The sequence below is a fragment of the Xyrauchen texanus genome, chromosome 33, assembly GCF_025860055.1.
Source record: "Xyrauchen texanus isolate HMW12.3.18 chromosome 33, RBS_HiC_50CHRs, whole genome shotgun sequence".
Lineage (NCBI taxonomy): Eukaryota > Metazoa > Chordata > Actinopteri > Cypriniformes > Catostomidae > Xyrauchen > Xyrauchen texanus.
This window is the reverse complement of record NC_068308.1, coordinates 40587121-40594620: the sequence shown is the minus strand read 5'-3', so window position 1 is coordinate 40594620 and position 7500 is coordinate 40587121. Positions and strand designations below refer to the sequence as shown.

The 7500-nt window shown below is 37.8% G+C and overlaps 1 protein-coding gene across 1 annotated transcript in view; it reads right to left on the bottom strand.

Annotated features, from left to right (window-relative positions):
• The window catches only part of LOC127626728 (C-terminal-binding protein 2-like), a 94515-nt gene that overhangs the window by 86581 nt on the left and 434 nt on the right, over nt 1-7500 (bottom strand). The window lies entirely within an intron of this gene.

The window sequence follows — 7500 nt, the reverse complement described above, 5'->3', positions numbered from 1 at the left end:
TTATCATAGAATCAATCCCTCCAGCCTGTGACCATAGATCTGATCTTACAGGTGTGGTGCCTTTTTTAGGCCTCCCCATTCTACAGTGTGAGAGATAGTGTCAAAGTCTGACTATGCCGTCCACATCCCTATTCAATACTGTCTCACTAAACCTCTGTCCTTCTCTCTGTCTCACAGACTCGTTGTTTCTCATCTGACCAGCAGATTTTTCTTATGGGAAAGTTTGGAGATGGACAACATTTTTACCCTATCACCACTTGTGATAAGATAAAACAAAGTTCACATCGAGGCCTGTGGTAACTTTCCATTGTTATTCATACTTTCTTTGGGGGGGAATGAAAGTCGTTATTTCTGGGAAAGACAGGCACACACAGCCAGTGTATTGTGAGCTGAACACGCAGTGACACGGGCTGGACTTGAATGACCCTTGGGAGCAATATGGAGCTACACCGACGACCATGGCATCCTATGAGACTTCTTGGACACTGCGGTCTGAGAGCTACGACATGCGTACTGGTTGTTCTGTCATTACTGATTGTTTTACTGCTCACTACGAAAAAAGGCATTGATCCTGAGCCTGTGAGGATGATGATGATGAATGGTACTGCTTCAGGTAACCATACTTATGCACTCGAGACGCAGTACGAGAAACAGCAGAAGATTTTTAGCAAGCTTATCTGAGTCCTGGATGGACCATCCCAGCCCTCCTCATCCATATGCTACTGAACCTGTGGTGGAGACTAACCAACCATACAGCAAAGAAAAGTGGGTTTCTGAACTGCTACGTAGTGCACACAGTTCACAAGACAGTACCGCTGGAGCGGACCTGTGGCCGCACCAAGATCACAACACATCAACCTTCATGGCTACATTGGCTGTGTCAGCAACTTTATATAACGACAAAACTATGCTCTATTTAAACAACAAGGAATGGACAACAATGAAGGTGACAAAAAGAGTGTTTGGCAAGGCAGCAACTGTTCGGAACATACCAACTAATCTCACATGTTACAGCAGAGTTTCAGGAACTTATGCTTTAGGGGAAACACCAAAGAGTAAATGCAACATAATCTACAAAGAGAACGACACTAATCCTATCACACAACGACGTTGTTATAGATGCTTATTTGAACCTAATATTGCCGTTGGGAGTTCGACACAAGCTATAATGGCTTTCGAATACTTGAAATCACACAAAGCCATACGTGATGCATGTAAGGCTGCTTGTGCAACTGTGCATGTACCAGATGAAGAGGGCACAGGAGTACTAGAAAATGCATACTGGCAGTGTGGGTATGCAATCTATGTGTCTCTGCCTATAAACTGGACAGGAACATGTGCTCTAGTTCAACTGCACGGAGGAGCAATGGTCATACAGCACCAACCACATGAAGTTATGAAACCAAAGAAAAGGGGACTGCTTAACATTGTGCAAGACAGCCCAGTGCCAAGAAATCATCACATCTGGAACATAGCTGAGAAATTGCTGGCTTTTTTTGTGCCTGGAATAGGTGTTGCATCAGTAATGGAAGAGGTACAGGTAACCAGGTATGAACTGATTTCTTTCATTGACACGACAAATATTATGATGGAAGGCATCAAGGAGGAGCTGAGAGGACTAAGACTCACGGTTCTGCAGAATCGTTTAGTTTTAGACCAACTTACGGCATCACAAGCTGGAGTTTGTGTGATAGTGGGAGAAACGTGCTGCACATACATTCCAGATAATGATGCAAAAGGTCATGTCATTGAAGAAGGGATACATCATTTGACCTTCATGTCAAAGACTCTGACAGATCGGGAAACTAATTCATTCTCTTTTGGATGGGGATGGTTTAAAGGTATTTTTAGTAATGTGACAAATGCGATGATGATGGTAATTTGTATAGTTTGCTCGTTCTTGTTGATCTTGTGTTTGTGGCCATGTGTAATGAAATTGATTAGAAATGCTGTGTCATCTACGCTTCAACATCATCATGATTTGCATGTATGTGACACATATGATTCCAGTCAAAGTGGCAGTGAAGATGACATTAAACTTAATTACCTCGGGTGACAAGGTAATGATTAGAAGGATAAGAGCAGATGTTATCTGTGGTACTGAGATAACTGTTGTAAGAGTTAAGAAGAAGGGTTTATGTTAGCTTGCTTAAATGTAAGAGATGTCTCACAAAAAAAATGCTTTTGCTTTGTTGTCTGAAAAATTATGGTGTGTTTTGAATCCATGTAAATTAGCATGTCTGATGATGTACTGTTGTAATGTAAATACTATGTGTGATCAAAATGATTTAGTTCATGCATGCATGTAGTTTACTGAGTTAATCTTAGTTTCATATTATTAACTAGAAAAAAAAGTTCATCGAGACAAACTTTAAGTTGGCTTGTGAAAGTTTGGACCAGAAAGTTTGAAGAAGTTTAAAGTAGTTTGAAGTTTAAATTAGTCTAAATTAGTTTAAAGTAGTTTATAGTTTAAAGTAGTTTGAAGTTTAAAGTAGTTTATAGTTTAAATTAGTTTGTAGTTTAAATTAGTTTAAAGTTTAAAGTAGTTTGTAGTTTAAAGTAGTTTAAAGTTTAACTTAGTTGCTAGATAGATGGATAGATAGACACGTTTTTAGCATGTTTTAGCACTTTGCTAGGCGATGCTAGCATGTGTTAGCATGATGCTAGCACGTTTTTAGCATGTTTTAGCACTTTGCTAGGCGATGCTAGCATGTGTTAGCATGATGCTAGCATGTTTTTAGCATGTTTTAGCACTTTGCTAGGCGATGCTATCATGTGTTAGCATGATGTTAGCTCGTTTTTAGCATGTTTTAGCACTCCGCTAGGCGATGCTAACATGTGTTAGCATGATGCTAGCACGTTTTTAGCATGTTTTAACACTCCGCTAGGTGATGCTAGCATGTTTTAGCATGATGCTAGCACGTTTTTAGCATGTTTTAGCACTTCACTAGGCGATGCTATCATGTGTTAGCATGATGTTAGCACATTTTTAGCATGTTTTAAGCACTCTGCTAGGCGATGCTAGCATGTTTTAGCATGATGCTAGCACGTTTTTAGCATGTTTTAAGACTCCGGTAGGCGATGCTAGCATGTTTTAGCATGATGCTAGCACGCTTTTAGCATGTTTTAGCACTCAGCTAGGCGATGCTAGCATGTTTTAGCATGATGCTAGCACGCTTTTAGCATGTTTTAGCACTTTGCTAGGCGATGCTAGCATGTGTTAGCATGATGCATGTAGCTTAAAAGCTCTAGGATCTAGTTTGATATGAGATAGCTCTCACAAGCCAACTTAATTATATTCTGTGCTGAAGGGTTGGGGTCAGAATCCCTTGTCTCTTCACTATATCTATATATCCTTTTGAGTTTTTACATTATTCCTATAACAAGTGCGAATCAAGTTATATAATCATTACTATATTCAAAGAGTGATTCATATATAGTTTTAATCATATTTTGTTGTCAGCATTTCTACCATTATATTTTTAAGTGCATTATGGTGTCTGATTGTTCTTGACCAAGTAAAGGTTACAGGGGTCAACCTCTATGTGATTTACATGATCTAGTTCACAAAATGTTACTTCTTTCATGTGTATGTCTCTAAAGAATAAAGTATAAATGTATAATTGTTTAGATTTTATGTTGTCTTAGCCAATCAGAAGTAGCAAAGATGTAATGCATGTCCTTGTAAACGGTATACTTGTGTGAGATTTGTTTGTAAGGTAGAGTTGGCTTGCGACCTCCTCGTGACTTTGACACTGGCTCTACCAATTTAACTGCAAACTATTCTTCAGTAAAATTTGACTTATTTGATTGAATTTCACGACTCCTGGTCTTCTTTCATCATATCTGGTCCTGGATCTGACAGCTGTTAACCCCATAACAGTGCTAACCTTAAAAAACACTTCAATGTCAGCCCCTTTTTTATGCACTAAATTAAAATGACGACTCGTTGGGCCATGTCATTAAAATCAGATGATTTCCTATAGAATGTAACGCAATAACTCTAGAATAACTTCCCTGATAATGTTTGGGGGCCCAGAAACACTATCCTAATTTAAATCTAGATTAAAGACACATCTCTTTAGCTAAGCATTCAATTAACACATATCATCATTTTGTACTATGTGATGAAATAGTAAAAAGTGCACATGACCATCTTTTTCCTGAAATAATATGAACAGCATCAATGGTAATCTTTCTCCTGTTGTGTCGTTGTTTGTATCTCAGGATGCTCAGCATATTTGACTAGAGATTACAGCAGCTCCAGTTCAGATCCAGACTTCTACATCAACACTCTTGAAGACAATGTGTTTAAACCATTTTCACATGTTAAATGATATTTTAAAGTGTTGTGCATCAATTAAAAAAAGTTACACACAGGTTCATTATGGACAAAAATGGCCATGTCCAAAAACTGTCATAAAAATATTATAGATTTATATTTTTTTCCACTTTCACTGACATATTTTTTTTAACCAGCATCAGCTCTAATCATAATGACCAAACATTCATTCATTTTCAGAATTTTAACCCTTTAAACGCTGGTTTGTTTACATAATGCCACTGTTGTTTTTTTAGGAAAAAATGAAAAATAGTAATTATTTTCATTTTAATAGATGCTAAGCAGAATTGTTTTTCTTTGATTATTAGAGCCTCGGATATGTCAATGATTAACAACAACATTCATTTTGATGCTTTCATATTTTTTATGCAGTATCAGATTTAAAAAAAAGTTACACTCAGGTCCATAATGGCCAAAAATGGCCATGTCAAAAAAGTGTCATAAAAATATTATAGAATAATATTTTTTTCTACTTTCACTGACTTATATTTTAACCAGCATCAGTTCTAATCATAATGACCAAACATTCATTCATTTATTAACACTTTAAACGCTGGTTTGTTTACATAATGCCACTGTTGTTTTTTATAAAAAATATAATAATTATAATTATTTTCAATTTAATAAATGCTAAACAGAATTTTTTTATTTTTATTATTAGAGCCTCAGACACATTCAAACCACACTCTGAAATCCATACCAACACACTCACACAATTATATATTCATAATGTATCTAATTGGCTCTATAATATGCATAAGCCAAAAACAGCAGAAAACAACAACAAAAACGATGATATGCCAAACCTGAAAAAATGGCACGATCTGGTAAAAAATATTTCAAATGTAAATTTTGAAGCCTTGCCAACATAATGAAAGCATGTTAAACAAGATTGCATAATGTTATAGTTAAATGGCACTGGGATTAAAAATCGCAGTTTTAATGGGTTTCAATGGGGCATTTTTGTCCAAAACGACGCTAAGAGGGAGTATTTTGTGTGACTACTGCAAAAAATATATTTTTTAAAGAAAATAGGGTGAAATATTAAAATTCCAATAAAAATTCACACCTGTGGAAAATGTTATGCAGTTAGCATTAACAGACAAAGTTATCAAAAAAACAAAACTGAAAAAGCCAAAAATGTCCACAAGGATGCACAAGGGTTAAGAAAAACACTGTAACTTGTTTTATAAATATTCTTATTATGAAAATGGTTTATAAAGAAAAACATACCACACTGAATGTTGTAAGCATTTATTAAGCAGATGATGGTGGCAGAGTAGAGAGGAGTTGAACATGTATTAGAAAGAGCTTTGCAAAAGAAAGGAGAAAAATGCCATCATTACCGTCTGTGTGTTGCAGACGAGATACAGAAGATACAGCGATGATGGAAAGGTCCAGAAAAAGAGGACAAAGAGTTTTATATGCAAAAGTCCTAAGGGGTCTTCCAGAAATAATGACAGTTCAAGATTTTGTGTTTGACCAATTGGCTGTAAAAGACTGAATGTATGCAGAGGGAGTTTCCAGGAGGGATTTCTGAACATGTTAAAAAGTTGATGGACTTTAAAAGGACTGTAAAGAAATGTCCAGCCAGAGGCAGATTCACCAAGGACGTCTCTGGTGTTAGATACCTTGCCATTGCACCTCATGAAGTTAAAAGCTTGTAAATTATTTGGTTTTGATTTACTTACAATATATATATATAATATTATGCAATACATGAGTACAGAGTCTCTCTCGCCGCTCTCTGAATCCCAAGACAATTATCATCAAAAGGCCCCTTGCATGTGAACACAACCCAAGGGCACACACTGGAATGCACCTAAAAGAAAATGAATACAGAAATGATTAGGATACATACTTGATTGTTGAATTTTTAATAAGAATAAAGTAATCATTCAAAAGGATATATATAAAAAGGATATATATATATATATAATTAAATTGAAGAGACAGGGGATTCTGACCCCAACCCTTCAGTACGTACAGTAAGGGAGTTACTGTCAAAATTCCACCTGTAGTAAGTCAGTGTGGTCAGTAGGAACACACTACAACCTTTGGAACAGGAACATTTTTACATAAAACATGTTTGCATACTGTATGTACAATAGCCTACACAAAATACACTAAAGCAGTCTAGGCAGTAGTAGTCCTTTATTGTCACATAGTAAACCAGTGAAATTGGCCATCGACCTGTCCATACAAACATACATGTGACAAAGGGATAGACAGGACAGGAAGACAGGGAATTAGAAGAAATACAGCATGACATGAGGAGAGGAGAGGAGAAAAAAAAGGCAGCCCCCAGACTATGCTCCTTAAGAAGTACAGTGTGGGAACAGGAAAAAACACCTCAGCAACATTAGCACATAATCAGTACACTCTACAACATGAACAAGACTTGCAACAGGGGAGGGATTGGGGGTGGAGGTGGCCCAGCACAGGCAAGCAGCCATCCGGACCTGCAGCCATGTTCGGCGCTGGTCACAGACCCGCCTGTCAGACTGGGGGTACAAAGCTGCAAGGCGAGGGATAGGGTATCGGGCGGATGATTGCATATCTGTATATATGTGTAAGAGTTCATGTGTGTGTAGGCCTGGAGAGTCGCTATGCCAGCATCTAATCTAGGTGCCTCAGTCCGCAGGGTTGTCATAGCGATACACAGCAAGTTGCCATGGAGAAACCCTGATCAGGTCCCAGACATAGTCAACAATCACCAGGTGTCTGGGGAGTCGGGGAAGGAACGCGAGAGTGGCTCACCGCAGAGCTCTTCCGGGGGAGTTGTTGCTCCAGCAGCGGCCTTGGCCAAGGCCAGTGCCGAAACAGATAAGATTGGGATTGTTTGTTCTTAAGGAGAGTAGCCGCTTTCTAATTTACACGGCTATTCTCCTGGTCCATTTTGGTCTCTGAAACGATCCATTTGCCTTTGCAAAGCTGTGAATACGCAGCAAATATCAAACCTGAAACTATTTTTACCCTGGTTGGGTTTTTTTTAAACTTGACTATGTTCATGGTCCTGAAGGTCCTACATGATCAAGTCTGCTTGCTTTTTATATTCGCCAAGCATATTTGCGGAGTTCCGCGTTCAATATCTCATGAGCTGAATATTGTTACTACACAAAGAACATTGTTTTAATATTTTAATCTCCTCAAAACGA